At 27.1% G+C, this 17,609-nt stretch overlaps 1 protein-coding gene across 13 annotated transcripts in view; it reads right to left on the reverse strand.

The window, feature by feature from the left end:
* LOC551261 (plasma membrane calcium-transporting ATPase 3) overlaps window positions 1-17,609 on the reverse strand; it is a 63,122-nt gene extending 45,513 nt beyond the window's left edge. For 9 of the 13 annotated variants that reach the window (XR_003305091.1, XR_003305093.1, XR_003305092.1 and 6 more), the window contains exon 1: window positions 16,449-17,608. The gene's annotated coding sequence lies outside the window, so the exon portion shown is untranslated. Of the gene's footprint in view, window positions 1-16,448 lie in introns of all 13 variants that reach the window. The other 4 variants (XM_026442114.1, XM_026442113.1, XM_026442111.1 and 1 more) reach the window with 2 other exon arrangements.

Raw genomic sequence — 17,609 nt, forward strand, 5'->3', positions numbered from 1 at the left:
GTTTGTTTCAATTAATTTAACAATATAAAAACTTTTATAAGAATAGTTTATTCTAGAAGAAATTTAAAAAAAATTGTTTTAATTAAAAGATAGAAATAGAAAATCATTGAAAATTTATTTTGTTTAATAATTAATTGAGATTAAACAAAATTATAATTTGATATAAGTTAATTCAAGTATAAAAGTTAAAAAAGTATAAAAGAAGAAAAAAACTTTATCTTTTTACTTTCAATTTTTATTTGATTCACTATGAAAACTCATTGTTTAATTTACGTCATGATTTTGATAACGTTTCTTTCTAACAAAGAAAAAGAAGAATCGGTTCTACTAATTAAACTAAAATTTATCAAATAATTAATTTAACACATAATTTAAATGATATTTCGATATTGTCTATCATATTATAAAAGTATGTTAATGACAGATAAAATATATTTGATTGAAATCTAATATATCGATATATATCAATAATGTTATCAAATACATTTATCAATTCAAACAAAAATCGATTTCATACACGATGAAAATCAATTTATATATCACGATTAATATTATTTTAAATAAAAATACCACTATTTTATATTATATTAATTTTTATTAAATAATCTAATTAAAAAATATTGATGAAAGAATCAAATAAAATAGATTCAAAATAGATTCAAGTTATACATCACAGAAATTAAGTAGGATGATCTTAGTTAGAACGATGAGTGACAATTAAGCCGCAAAATACTCGAGATTTATAGCATATAAAGCATTTGTGTGCATTTATGTATTCATATGCTGTTACTTATACCGGATCGTTTGCGCGCGACATCGAGTACCATAGAAATCATTCACTGTTCATGTTCTCATTAGTCGCTTCTTTCCGACTGATGAGCTATGTGAGAAATAAAAAATACATCTCTTATCTGGTTTTCATTAAACATTGTAGAATTTCTTTCTCATTAAATTCTCAATTTTACATTATTCTATGAATTTCGATTAAAATTAATATAGTAACGAATTACTGAAAATACTACTGATATCGTTGATTTTTAATAATTACATCGAATTTCATAATAATTGCAATAAAATAATCGAATATACGGTTATGATTCTGATCTCTCAAAATGCAAATATGGTGAATTCTACAAGAGTTCTAGAAATAATTGATAATTACATAATTTTTAATTTATTATTATTATTTTAATTAAAGTCTAACTAAAAAATTAGAGAAATCTATCGTTACATATTATAAACTTATTAATAAAAAAATATGTTTCGTAATAAAAAAAAAAATATTAAACTTTTCCAATAAAGTTGTACTTACAGAAAAACCCAAACACATATTTTTTTGTATACAGCACGAACTGCACAATGTATGCGTATATATATATATATATATATATATATATATATATTCACACACTAAACTGAATATTTATAAACCAAGGTTAACAGAACGATATTTGAGGATTGTCTAGAAACTTTAACAAAATTGTCTTTTGTAAAAGAGATGATTAATTCGTCGGATGAACGAATTCACGAATATGGGAAAAAATTTATGGAACGGTTGTAAGCGCTCAATAGTGACAATAGAACAATAGTTACAACGAAATGGTGGGGATTGAAAAATGGTGGCATTGGAGTTGTGTCCTCGCCAAGAGCTACCGATAATAAGCTTGACAGATTTTAAGATATTGGTTTAAGCCGCTGTAAACTGAGAGAGTTGATAACGTGCTGAAGTAAAGTATCATACAAATATTTCATGACGCTAATGTGCTCCACGTTGTCGTATCATGACGTCAATCGAGACTAGCGGGTAAAAGGAACGAGAACGCATTCAGGATATATTTGAACGTAGACATGTGAGGCAATGGGAGGGGAGAAAGGGCGATTATACACGAATGTGCCATCTGCCATAACCGAATTAAACTCGAATTTCGAACTTTCGTGAAAAAAACGTGGAAGCGCTATCTATCGGTTCGACGGGGCAAAAATTGAACGATACTTGTTAAAAATATAGCATAATTTATCAAAAATTTATCAGAATTTATTAAGAGAATGAAACGTGAAATATGAAAATAAATTTCCGTTAGAATGTCGCAATAGAATAATGTAATAATAGAAATTGTATGTAAAAAATTAAACGTTCAACAAGATATAAAATACTACAAAGTTATAAAATATTACTAAATATTGGATTTTTTGTTTATAAAATAGTATGATCAGGTGACCTAATTATTTTGAATAACGTAGTGCTTGGACTATGGATCAAAAGAGTAATATTCAAGATAACGTTCAAAATTAAATCAATGTAATGAAAATAAAGCAATAAAAAAGACTAGATAAACACTTATTTGTATTATTATTACATAAGTTTTTTTATAGTTGTATTAATTTTCACAAAAATGTATATGTCGATATGAAAAAAATGTAAAAATTCAATTATAATAAATATTTTCAGAGTAAAAATTCTAAATTTGAAAATATGTTTTAAATAAATTATTCAAAATTAGAAAAATGATGAATAAATCTCTTCTACTTATAAATAAATTAAAATATATTTCAATTTATAAAACTATTAAAAAAATAATCGATTTCAAATAAAATAATTTATGTATAAAAATCAATCATGATTAATTATGAAACGAGAATAACACAACAGATTCCTTAATAATGAGCGTCATAATTGAAAGTAAAGGATATCATCATAGAATATAGCGAAACATTGTGATATTGCATTGCTAATCAGTATTCGTCACGCTAAACCAACCAACGCCTTCATGGAAACTATGAACGAAGATTGGCACGCTGGTGACCGAGCATTATATATAGATTTTACAACTACTATTATGTCTTCAACTACTATTCTGCTACTGAATTTATTTATTGACATGAATAAATATTACGCACAATTGTGAAATAATAGATTACATCATATTACAATCCACACTATTAAATGGAAAAATTGAAAAAATTAATTATTTATATTAATTAATTAATTACATTGAGAAAATTAATTATGAATATTTCAACGATCATAATGCTTAAATTATAAGCATATTTTTGAACTTCATTTTCCTTGTAATGGCAATTAAAATTATTCTTTAATAATATTCATAAATATTTAATTTTTTTTATGTAGTATTGTTATTAGAATTCTATGTAAAAAAAAATCGAAGAAATTTTTTTCATATTTTTTAATTGAATTGAAATTGATTAATGCACAGTATTAAAGTATATGTTATTTAAGTGCATATAAAATATTGAATCGCGTTGCAGAGATAAGAAAAAAATATATTTGGAGAAAACGTTGGAAAGAATTTAGGTTAGAAAAAGACAAAGATCAATAAAAAAAAACTATAAAAGAACTTGGAAAAAATACCAACAACATTTATGATTTTTAATACATGTAAATATATCGTATTCAATGATAGCATAAACCACACACACACACTATTAAATTTCGGTTCGTCGTAAGATCTAATAGCTGAATAACAATCTTTATCAGTTTTTTACATATATCAGATATATACATTTACATATATTATGAATACAAACATTTATACGAAATCATTATACGAAATATTTCAAAAATGGGTTGAAATTTACAAAAAATAAAATTTTATCTTGATTTAAAAAAGTAAACCAAGGATTGTTATTTTACCGATCATTTTACCGAAAGAGGATCCCGAGCGGCAATAAACACGTTAGTGCAACACTACTACTGAACGAGTTCACTCGCGTGTATCCAGGCATTTTAATCAAATTATTCCGCTCCGATGTTCTCTCAATCCTATTTCAAAGAAACGATCGGAAGTCCGGTATCTACGGCACGAAAGTTTATCGCTTCGTATCCCAACTTCCTCCGGCTCAATGAACGATATCCAGAATCAGTTGACGATTCCGTTCTCTTTTCTAACCTCACTGTTGCTTGCATCAATTTACTCATCGAACGATGCAATTTCGATTTTATTTCATATTTTTGTTCAAAAAAAAAAAAATTGAAAACTTAAAATTCATATTAAAGAATGATGCGTTATTTATTAGAGTACATCATTGTGTACATTATTATGGACTTAGCACAAAGCAACGAATCGAAGTCCTATAATTTTGTATAAAATATAAGAGGACAGTTATCATCAATATGGAAAATGGTATAGTACATATTTAAAAAAATAAAAATATATAAATGTTTAAAAAAATATTCTTTTCTTGATACAAATTCTTGATATTTATATTTAATCGAAATGTAAATTTTTTTAATTTTAATTTTTTCTTAATTTTAAATTCAAATTCAAATTCAAATTCAAATTTACATTACAAAAGTAGTTCAAATGAAAGATAAATGTTATATATGTATATATATATATATATATGTATAAGATAAGAATATTACTAAGAAATAAAAGAGATAAATCCTTAAAGATAGAAATCTCTAGAGAGTCACGATAGAAAAAAATAAAATAAAATATATCGAATACAATTAGAATATAAGAATATAAGAATATAAATTAAAAAGTTATTAAAAAAAATGAAATAAAATCTTTTTTCTATATATAACAATATATATTCTATAAATACTAAATGCAAATTTTAAAATTTTAAAATTTTTATAAGAAATATAAATTGTTTATTTTTTCCCAATCTTTTTTAACGTTTAAATCTTATCTATGTTCACATTCAAAATTTATCCTGCTTTGATCTTAGACAAATACTTAGAAAAACATTCTGGCCAAGATAAGCTACTGTAAAAACTAAAATATAACATATCAAGTTATTTAATTATGCAGGAAAAAAAAATTCTTTGATATTATTAAGTATAAACAAAATTTCAATAATTTTTCATTCAAAATTCATTCTTATTTATATATTCAATAAATATATCAGTAAACAATTTCTTTTCAAGATTTCTATTTAAAAATTTTCAAATTAATTGCTAAAAAATAATCTTTAAAACATTCATGGAATTTATTAATATTTGAATATTTAGTTATTTAAAGTTATTTAATTGGATTATTATCCAAATTTTTAGAATGAATGTTAATATTGTCATCAGAATGAATAGTGAATCATTTAACCAAAGATAAGGCACGTTGTAAATGTAATTTATTGTTTGCAAAATTCAGATTTGAAAATATTTAGTTTTTTATTAAAACTTGCTGCCAATTAACCAGGATACCTCATCTTCGTATTCCAGAACCATGACGCACATACTGTTATTACGTCACGAATCTTACGTTGGATCGATACGTGGACTCTTATTATTATCTATAACAAAAACTGACAAATCTAATTGAATTTAATCGTTCGATGTATTTCTTATAACAATAAGTCTAATAAATCATGAATATTATTTTTTCTCCATGCATATCATATTACATTGTATATTTTTTTATAATAAAAAATTATTTCCTATATTTTATTATTTCTTCTAGTTACAAATAATGTTAATGTTCAATTTTGTTCGTAATATTAAAATTTTTCAAATTATCTTTATTAATAGCGATAGCCTATATCATACGAATAATTAGTTATTAATTGTTTTGTATCCACGTTTATTATAACCCAGTTAAGCAATCGAGAGTTAATAAATATCTTCTGCGTCACTTCGTTAATAGATAATATTAATTCAATATTGAACTCGATATTTCGAACACATCTCATTGAAGCCATCCAAGCAACTTATCACTTTTATCTCTTTCTCTCTTGTTTTGTGTTTAAATACTCAAGCGTCAAATGTACTGGACATCGCACAGCGAAAGTGTTACAACGAACGTAACAATCGTGACACCATTATGCACGATTTAATGCATCGGTTAAGATTAGACCAGAAAGCTAAATAAACCGTTAAACGCCAATAAGGTTAATTCACATCAGACGTCAATGAACAGGAAATTAAAAGCGTCCGACAGGCGAGCCCTCTCACCAACACTAGTCTTTGTCTTTTTTTTCAGATCATCATATAGAAATACGCATTGATCTAAGGATAGAAAAGGACAAATCTAAGACATTCAAATCTAAGAATTCTTTTCTTCACGCGAGATCATCTGTCACTGCGCATCGACAGATAGATCCTAATAGATTTGATCTTTTAAAGTTTGTTGCAATGTTAAAAGATTATGATAATATTTCATTATAATCGATATATCATCACTGATCAATAATATAAGATATATTGTAAGTATATCCCATTCAAAGACAGTGGCGAAATCATAAAATCAATAAAAAAAAAAAATTGAAAATGTGACGTTAAAGATGACAAATATAGATCTATTAAATCATTAATTATTTTTTTAAATTAATATATAAGTAGCAAAAGTAACAGATAATATTGATTACATCGATAAAGAATTGTAAAGATTCGATAAGAAGTTCTTGGAAAAATCCTTTAGATTTTATTGACAAGAGCCAATATGACGTAAATTAATGCCATTGTGTATAAGAAATATAGAAGTATCAATTTTTAATAAAATGTATATTATATCATATATAATAAAAAAAACCTGTTTTTATTCTATTTTTAATTATATCAAAGATAAAATATCTACTATACTTAAATAAACTAAAAAGAAAAATTATCTCTATTCGATAATTCTTTTCTAAATTTCTCAATTTCTCTAATTATATTATTTCAAAAAAATTCTTTAAAAATGAAAGAGAATTATGATAAATAAGAAAAAAAAGTAAAAAGTCAAGAAATAATACAAGTAAGCCAAAAATTCTTAGGAATTCTTTCTACTTTAATGTTGTTGTAATGTTTCATTTTTTTAAACTATATGTAGAGACATGCGCAAATCAATCTATGTAACTACTGATATATCACTGCAACGAATGTAATAAATAATTTGACACACCTTGGCCAATTACTCTATCAGATATTGTATTCTAAAATAGTCCGTTAGTAATGAATACTGTATCATCTAACATGGATTTTTTTTTTTACGAAGCTCTACACAGTCATGTACATAAAAATATGTCGAAATCATAAAAATTTAAATCAATGATTTTTAAAATATAAATATTTTAATTCATCAAATATAATATTTTAAATCTAAAAAAAAAAATATAATTGCAATCAAGTAAATGGAATATATATATAACTTATATTTTTTATCCATATATATTTTAATTCATTTGGTTCGAGAAAATAATGCAAAATTATGACAAAAATACTACTTTTACTATCAAAAGATTTTTAAATGCCACTTATATTTTCCGTTGAGAATAGATAAACGTTATACGCTACTGGATTATACGGTATTGATCGGTATCGAAGCCCTTAATAAACGGCGTCCTTGATTTCGCTTTGTTAGTCTTCCATAGAATAGATTACAATTTCGTATACGATATTGGAACCATAAAAAAATGAAAAAGAAAATGACCAGAAAATTATGTATATTTATATATGATTAATCTGATCGATTAAAATTCACAAAACTACAGAAGAACAAGAATTTTACCAATCAGAATATACGTTGGTAAAAAGTACAAATATAAAAAATAGTGTAAAAATAATTCCAATTATCAATCTTCTATATTAAGAATATTACTAATGTAATTCGAAAAAGGTTCAAAATGTATTGGATACATTTAGAGCTCTCTCTTTCTCTCTCTCTCTTTTTATTTCTACATACATGATTAGAGAAACATAAATTTCTAGTATTTCTCGAGTTCTTTTGTTTTATGGAAAAAAGAAAAAGAGGATAAAAAGTTTATTCTCGTTTGCTTCCATTCAAAAAAGACCATCTTTTTAACAATTTATCGAATGCGTTTAAGTTTGCCACGCCTTCTTAATACGAAATTCATTGAAATGGGATTTCACTTTTACTTTAATTAGAAATTAATTTTAAACTGATTAATATTGAAATTCCTATAAAAATAAAAATCTCTTGTTTCTAGAATTACTAAATAACATTCATAACAGATGCAAAATTGTAGCAAAATTTATAAATTTTATCGAGATAAAATCTCCATAGATATCCTTACACTCATTTATTTTTTTAATCCATGTAATATTACATATTATATATATATTTAGACAGACAAAAATTGATAAATCTAATCAAAGGGAAATTTTATGCTATATCATTTCGATAAATAAAAGGAATATTAGGGAAAGAGATAAAATTTAATTCTGAGAGTTTCACGGAATTCTTTTTCCATCTTCATATAATCGTTTCAACGAACCGAAGAAACCTTGAAAACATCCGAGTCAGGTAATTACACGGCTTCTTCCGAGTAGGTATATTAGAAATTCTGTCCGTTGGCTGATTATAATCACTAACATTACGCGTATTGATCATTCATTGACATCACTTTTAAAATACCCTTGTCAATAAGCAAATGAGGGAACGAAGGTCGGTTATACATAAGGTATCCTATAAAATTGAATCGTACTATATCATAATTACGTCAACGTTTCATTATATTTTTCTAATGGACTCCCGTTGATTTTTGATTTTTAAAACAATAAAATTATATTGATTTCATTTAATAATCTTTTATCATATCAAAAATAATTGATATATCAATTTTTCATTTATAGAAATAATAATTCGTTTAATTTTAATTTATTAAGATGAAGAATTTATTAATATTAAGATGAAAACGAGCAAAATATCTACAGCTGGCACAATATGATATATATATATGCAAGGTGATTCTCTCGTCATGCAATCCAAAGATAATGCCAGTGAACAACTGAATCGATATACGTGATCATTATTGCTTTTTATTATCATGATGTAAAAGATCAGACACACGAGCATTAAAACTATAGATGTTGATTTGATGAAAATATGTAATATACAATGATGCATTATGTATACAATCACACGATTTTCATTTTGTCATTTTGTTCAATTACAAATATCAAAAAAAATTTATAGTGAAAATTGAAAAAAATGTAACGATATTGAATAAAAAAAAATCGAAAAACGAAAATATATATTCAATATAACATATTCTTATATAAGTAATTGATCTTTTACAAGTAATTGTAGTTAGTTTAAATTGTATTTGTATGATTGTACGATGAAATTTATATGTAATTATATAGGTCAACAAACCACGTAATACCTATATGTCTTATTACTCTAATATATATAAAATTTGATAGATATAGTTCCTATAATTATTTGTATTCATTTTAATATATATTAATGTATATAATTGTGCTATAACAAATGTTCGTATAATCATTCATGAAATGATACTTATTAATTACGTATTAATCAACATGATCAGTGATGAAATTTGTATTATAATCAATATTGATATTTTTGATATATCAGTAATTAGAACATTCTTAATTTTTTATAAAATTGATTTTACTACTTTGTTATTTCTCTGATGAATTATATGTATGTACTTTCAAAAACTTAACTCAAAGTTAGAAGTTTAGTTTAACTTCTATCTTTCTTGAAAGATCTACATATTTATATAATAATGAAATTATTAATATGTGATTTTTAATTAATAACAAAATATTTATGTGTTTTGTAATGGCACATCGAATTACTTTGAATTTTATAATATAGTATAATATCTATTAATACAAAATATGACATAGTGAAAAAGAAATAGAAGTTTAAGTAGTACGAACCAAACTATCGTACGACAGTAGTTTTTATGCGATTTAAGCGATCATTAAAACACGTTTCACAAATTTATGCTCAAACTCGGTTAATTTTTCATTCGACCTATATAAAAATAAAATATAATAAATCATTATAATATATCGAATATTCGTGATCAATTATCCGCGTAATCCAGATTTCTAAAATCTTTCATTATTATTAGTTCTTTAAATTAAGCATTATTCTCGATGATTTCTAATATATATTATAAAAAAATCTTATAATATCAATCTGTCACGATAACTAAATATAATAAATATATAATAAATATTATGAATTAAAAGATTTTGGCATACATACTATGTTAAAAATTATTTCATATATCAATTTCTCAATTTTATTAAATATTTATATTTGTTGATAGAAATATATTGCGTAACAAAATTATAAATTTGAATTATTTGTAATATTTTTTATATTTTTATATAATTATATCATCATCACTTATATTTTTTACTTTTCTTGATTTGCTTAAAATGATGTACACACTTAATATTTCATAGATTTTTATGTAATTACATATCATTATCATTTATATATTGTTTTTTTTTTAATTTTCTTAATTTCCTTAAGATGATATATTATATCAAATAAACAAAAAAAAAACTTAAAAGTTTTATAATTATATAAATTATCGATAATTTGAACAATATATTCCAACAACGATGTCTAAACATTAAACATGGGGGATTCCGATGATTTACAGCAATCAAGAAACTTGGCAGACAGTCACGTTAAGTGTTTGTGCTAGTGAAGAGTGCCAAAGTACCGACAGACTAGACGTCGAGTCGACGTACATCAATCCTTTTGGCATCGATTGACCAATATTTTTCCATTAATAGCGTTCCCGAATTTCAAGATAACATTTTCATTGACCTCTCGATGGAAAAACCGCTTGATAAAACAGCAAGTTTCGTATAATAAGCGAAAATATAATGCAATAATATATGATATATAAGATAACTTTTAAAATTAATATTGAGAAAAATATCACAAACAAAAATTTAGAATTAATTAAACATTATAGATGATATTTTTAGTTCGTATTATTACGTATATATATATAATAATCTTAAAATACTAAGCAATGAAATATTTTTAAATATGTTATAAGATTATATTAACATGCATTAAATATATCCTAATTCTACTGTATATGTTTTATCTGTGTGAATTATCCAGAAATGCGACTCCCTAAAGATTTCGTAAATTATATTAGATTTTCTTTAATTATTTCAAGACATTGTGAATTATATCATCAAACATTTACTTTATTATTAAACATTAGCTTAACTTTGTTAGCGAAAAATTTTTATCACGTTCGGTGACGACCTTTTTCTTAATGATCTCTGATCACGAACATTTCTTCCCACTGTGAACTGTGAATCATCATATTTGTTATTCCAAATGACTTGAACTGTTTGTCTGATGGAATTTCAAACACGATATCTGATTTTATATCTGTTCGTCGTTATAACAGCAAATAATAAACTTCACAATATCTATAAATTCGTTATATTCTAATTTAAAAATTATAAAAATTTTAATATTGAAAATAAAATAAATTGATTAAAAAATGATTTAAAAAGTTTGATTTAAATTGTATTCAAAAATAGAAATAATATTGAAAATTTACTTACATACATGTTGACTACTAGGACGATAAAAAATCGGTGTAATAAAATCAAAATAAAAAAGAAAAATTCCAAATATTTCAATTGCTACAATAACGAGATTCTTTAAGAAAATAATTAGTTATGCTCATCTGATTTACCACCACATAAATGTTAAGTATAAAAATATCTAGGTTGTTTCGTGGAAAATAATTTCGGTGGCATCGTCTTTGATCTATTTTATTGGGATCATGATGGAAACTATGATAAGAATTTAAAAAAAGGAAAAATAGAAAATTCTAATGCAAGAATGATTGTCGTTGTCATACAAATTTATACAAAAGTTTTGAATAAGAGCAAAAAACTTATCTCAGTTGCCAATATATATATATATATATATATATATATATATATATATATCTATAGATATTGACATATATACATACATATATATATATATATATATATATATATACTATATATATATAAATCTTCTTCTCTTCGATAAAGAAGTGGCTAAGAGCCAAAGTGAGAATGCGAAATTCATTTCGATAGAATCTCGAAATTTTCAAACCATTTGCCTTGGAAACTCAAAACATAGTTATATTATGTATCATACATTAAACAAATGTTTCGATTGCCCTATAAACGTTCCCCCCCTTCTCAACAATAACTTCTTAAATTACCGAAAAGTATTTTACAATTTAAGTTAATAAAATCGATAGAATTAAAAAAAGGAATAAATGTGACGTATTGCGGAACAAATTGAAATACTTCGCCAAGATATATATATATTAATTATATTCACTGAAAATTTTCTATTAGGAATCTGACATTTTTTTTTCTACAAAATTATTAATAATATAAAAACAATGAGAAATAAAAAAAATAAATAAATTAAATGATGAAAAAAATAATACGATATAAAAAAACAAAAAGTATCTTGATTTTAAACCGTCAATCAAAGCGTCTTCGAATTGGTTCCATACTTCTTAGAAAATAAGGTTAGGTTATATCGATTAATCTTAAGCTATATTTTCTTGTGCAAAAATCTTTTTCGTAAAATGATGATTTAACTGATCGGTTTCTAATTCGAATGTACATATGTAAATACATTTCAAAAAAGCGTCTCCTCTCAGAGAAAGTGCTAGTGAATCGACAAATCAAATGTTAAAATAACCGAGTCATGTTAACAAAAAGTCAACGGTCATCGGATATCGAAAAAGAAGAAAAAAAAAAGCATAATGGCAACGGTGATGGCGACTACTACTAACGATGCATATTGGCCAGCAGCAAAGTTTCGCCTCGAAAAAGTTAATCGACGAGCTGCTGCTTTATTTCTGGACGCCGCGCACGCTCGACCAGTTCACACACGTGTCTAGTTATTTTTAATCCACTATGATGCGTACCAGCCACACAGAATAGACAGAGATGAGATAGTGTCTGCGGCGCGCCGGGAACTATATAACAGCACGCTTCCTGGTAAAATTTTCGTATATATCACGGGTCAATAAATTCCCAGCACGTGGCAGTCTTGATATCTTGATCGGGTCTCGAGTGGTTAATGTGTCGTACAAGAAACCAAACACATCAATGTAAAACTATGTTTTGTCTTATGGTAACAAACAATTAACTTATAAAAAATCGTTATGGGAAGGACCGATGACGATTACATAGTTATATTACGCATGCGTGGCGAATATAGTTCCTTTTCGTTTTTGGTTCGAAACAACAACGCAATTGAATTTTTTCTCAAAAATCGATAAATTCATGAAATATGATTCATAAATTCGTGATCACGCCGTGATTGAATATCAATTAATTTGTTAAGAGACAATTTTGTACAATAACGATATAATTTGAAAATAAAATTAACTTTCGATATTTAAAAATCGCAATGTATACAATATTATCTTTTTTATGTATATATACCATAAAAAATACCATTTCTAAAAAAATAATAAATTTATAAACTTTTAAAATTCTTGTATACAGAATGTATTAAAATAAATGATTTTAAATATTTAAAAAATATTGAAAAAAATTTGTATAATATTTGATTTTGTTTATAAAATATATATAATTTTATATTATATAAAATATTATTTTTAAAATATCGTTTTTAGATAAATAATAAGAATATTTCAATATTTCAAAAATAAGAATATTTCAAATCCATTAAAGTATTGATTTCATATGGAGAAGAATTGAGGATTTTTATATTTTAAGTAAATTTTCTAAAACATTTTCTGAAATACAAAACTTTTTTTAATGAAATCTATATATTCGATAATATATTTGGATATAAATTCAATTAATTTATAAAAATTTGTGAATACAAAAATTGCAATAAAATAATGCAATTAACAAATTTTTCTTGAGAGAATAATTTCATTTATAATAAAAAAAACTATTTAAGGCAGAATAAAATAATATAATTTACAATATATATGAAAATATCTGTTTTAATATAAAAAAAAATTAAATTGAAGTAAGTGAATAAAATAATTGAAAAATTTAGACAAGATCTTTTCTTTTTATGAATTATAATTATAGCATTAAAATTTTTAGAATTTATAAAATTTATTATGATTTTTTATAATTTTTTTCATAAAAAATATCATTTCTAAAAAAATAATAAATTTTTTAAAAATATAATAATCATTAATCCTTATTTCTATTCTAATATAGTGAAGATAAAAAAATTTAGAACGAATAAAGATAATAATAATTTTATTTTTCCGTTTCTATATTCTCCTCTACGATATTCTATCAAGAGCTATATTTGATACACAACTATATAATTTTTTTTTATGTATACGTTAACTCTAATATAGGTTGATAGATCGATATATTCATGGCTAAAACTTAATCTTTCATTGAAAAGACATATACGAAATAAAAGACTGTCAATCCCTAAAACAAATTCCTAAGTCTTTCCATTTATTTTATAAATATTCACCATATTATCATTTCAAATTTTTCCGATCACTAAGAAAAATATAAAAACATACATAAAATTATTCCTTGAACACTCATTATTTTGTGTTTGTGCTAATAATTAATATATAACCTTTATCATTTCTTTAATTATAATAATAGTTAATTTTTTTAATTTTTATAATTTTATTTCCGGATTCATATATCGTTCACTAGAATTAATTTATTGAGTATGAATAATGCGATCTTTCGATGAATTTGTTTATATAATGTAATCACCATTAAAAAAGTACTAAAGTAATGCGTGTATTCCAAAATGAATGCAATAAAACCAGTCACTAAACTAATCATCTTACACGATCGTTTTCTCCACGTGCGTAATTAGTTTTGACGGGCTATCGATCGCGGTCGGTTTCGTCAGCCCGCGAGTAAGTGTCAAAGGTTGAGTACACTTCCTTGCAAGTGAGTCTAGGTCAGCCGTATTGGGTCGATACTATGAAAGCAGGACAAAACGAGGACAGAAAGCTGGTGTGTGTATGTGTGTGTAAACGCCTTCGATGTATTTCAGGACAAAGCGAATCGGGGAGAGCAAAGGCGTGCGCCCATGACAACGTAGTGGGGGAATCCGATGGTCGCCACCAATAGTGGGGGTTGAGAAATTTTATGCATGATTATTACAACGAAAATGATCGAGTTAAAGACATGAAGACTGCTCAGGTCTGACTAATCACGACCCTTTCTACTGTATATCAGACCAACCGATTAATTCATCCCAGTCATAAAATTATTATTAAATCTTAACTTATCATATGTATTATTATATCATATACAATTTTCTATTAAAATAATGCAACAAATATTATAGAAACATTCAATAATTCGCTTATATCTAACTTAAATTTGTGTGATTCAAGATCGTGTTCTAAGAAAATAAATATTTCCAATGCAATGAAATGTTGTAACAACGAAATACGACAAACTAGTGAATCGCACGTACACGTATATACCCAGGATAGAATATAGAAATAGAATACCTCGTTGATTTCTTCATTCGTGTAATTCGAACTATCTTCGATTTCGATTATCACGAATCAATGAGATCAGCGAATAATAATGTTTCCTGTCCTTATATAATTTATAATAAAAATCAAACTATCCAATAATGAAAATTGTATATTAGTTTTAAAGAAAATCATTGTAACTAGATTGAAATAATTCGAAATAATTATATTATGAATAGTGAAGATGATAAATGACAAACAAGGAGATAACTGGAAATATATTGCTATATGAATACTCCAACGGATAAGTTTACGTTATCATTACAATACTATACGAGACATCTAGTCATTCACGTAAGTCCTATTCTATGAAAGGGTGGAAGTTCAAGATAAAGAATAAGAAGTGAAAAAAGACAAACAATGCAGGAGAGGAATGCAGCGCGAGCAAAAGCTGCGCGTGATAATGCGCCTGTCCGATCCCGGGACACACGAGGTATAGGAAAGAGAGACCGTTTACAAGGATAGTAAGTCTTTCTGTCTCAGTCTATTGCACGCGGGCTCTGGCAGGCTGGCTGGCACTCCCGAAATAATGTTCAACAGCGACCGGTGCAAAGTGGGAGGGGCAAGAGGAGCGGCGTAGGGGTGGCCTCTAAGAGTAGGGAGAGGTTGTAGCAGCGAGAGCCACGTACCAAGGGTAGGTAGGTCGAGGAAGGAGAAGAGGAACCAAGAGGGAAGGAACGAAGGACAGATCGAGCAAACGGACGGTTACATAATTTTCGTAATGTCACTATCGTGCAGTGATCCATGCATATGCAATCCGACCGACAATCTGGATGTATCTTGAAACTCCGGAAAGAAATTGAAAATCAAAATTACGATTAGAAAAAAGACATTGTCAAAATAAAATTGAAATATATAATTCGTTGAAAAAATAAGTTAGAAAAATTATATAGAAAAGGAAATAAAAATTAGAAAAATTATGGACACGCAAGAATTAATGTATATGTGTAAACGAATGAAAGAAAAAAGAAAAAAATAAAGTTTGTACAATCATAAATAGAAATATATGCTTAAAGTTTCGTACACGTGCGTATATAAAGACACGAGTATAAGCCATGATCCAACGGATGATCGGAGGGGTGAGAGGACGCATCAACTTGCAGAGGAGATGGTATTGGGTGGGCATACATAGATGAAGAGGGAGGCGGGGCAGAGAGCGGCTTTGCGGAATGGCGAATCAATCGGTTAGGGTTCGGGGCAATACTCACCGCGCGCTGATAGTCTGCAAGATGTCTCGGTGTCTCGTCGAGGTGGCAAGAGAGAGAAATTTGATGTCACATACGCCGCTTCATCAGGCCACTGCGCGCCGTTTATACCACTCTGCCTTAGCGCTTGGCGCTTGCTACTAAAAATATACTCACTTGCCGTATATTCCCCCGCTTCACGTCTTGTACCGTGACCGACACATTTATTCGCGCGTTTCGGAGCACTCGTATACTTGCAACCACGAACAAACGGATCGCTCGATTCTCCTGGATCGTGTCACGGACGCCCGCTCGTCGCAGTGTGTTACTGGGTGCTGCCGCTTGTCGCCGCTGCTGCACACCGAGGACGACGAGAGACTGCCAAAAGAAACCAAGAAAAAAAAAAGACGATATTCGAATATCTGTCTCACATGTATTAACGAAAAACTGAATTTAAAAAAAAAAGATTGAAAAAAAAATATGAAAAGTCTTTGAAGATAAAGCGAGAAGAAACAGCAGCCTCTCTTAGCTCTTGCGCGGCGTGACCCACCAACACGAGACCCTGACGCACGAAAATACACGCGCAGCTCCCGGTGAGCTTTTTTCTCTGGTTCGAAAAGCGAGAAAACGCGATCGAATAATTTAACCGACACCGTTAAAAATCTTTAACACACTCTAACACATAGGAAACGGGCGTGAGAGAAGTGGGGAAAAATAGTAAGTGCGTATATGTACATTGTAAGATAAAAAAAGAAGAAGACATCAAAAGAAACACAAAGTTTGACAGAAAAGGAGGAAATAAAAGAATGTTCCACGCTTTGAACGAACAAGAATGAGGGAACGTGTAAGAATGTAGCACAGATCCGATGTCTACGAGGAGAAACGCACGGGAAGAAACCGAAGAGAGGAAATTACTACTTCTTACTTTTTCTCCGCGAGGCGCCGCGTCGCGACGCGCCGCGCATGCACTACTATGCTGACGACCGTTGGAAAATCACTTCTCCCTCTGTCACCCCCACCCTAATCACCCCTCCTCTTTCATTTCTCATAGTGCTTCTTCGCGAAGACACAGAGAACATCTATAACCTCAGGCACACTCTGTATATTGGATCTATACAGTGAAGATGATATGTTGGTATTTTTATATGTGGATGTCTAGTTTTTTCGTAGTAACTGATATTTTTT

The sequence above is a fragment of the Apis mellifera genome, linkage group LG8, assembly GCF_003254395.2.
Source record: "Apis mellifera strain DH4 linkage group LG8, Amel_HAv3.1, whole genome shotgun sequence".
Taxonomy (NCBI): domain Eukaryota; kingdom Metazoa; phylum Arthropoda; class Insecta; order Hymenoptera; family Apidae; genus Apis; species Apis mellifera.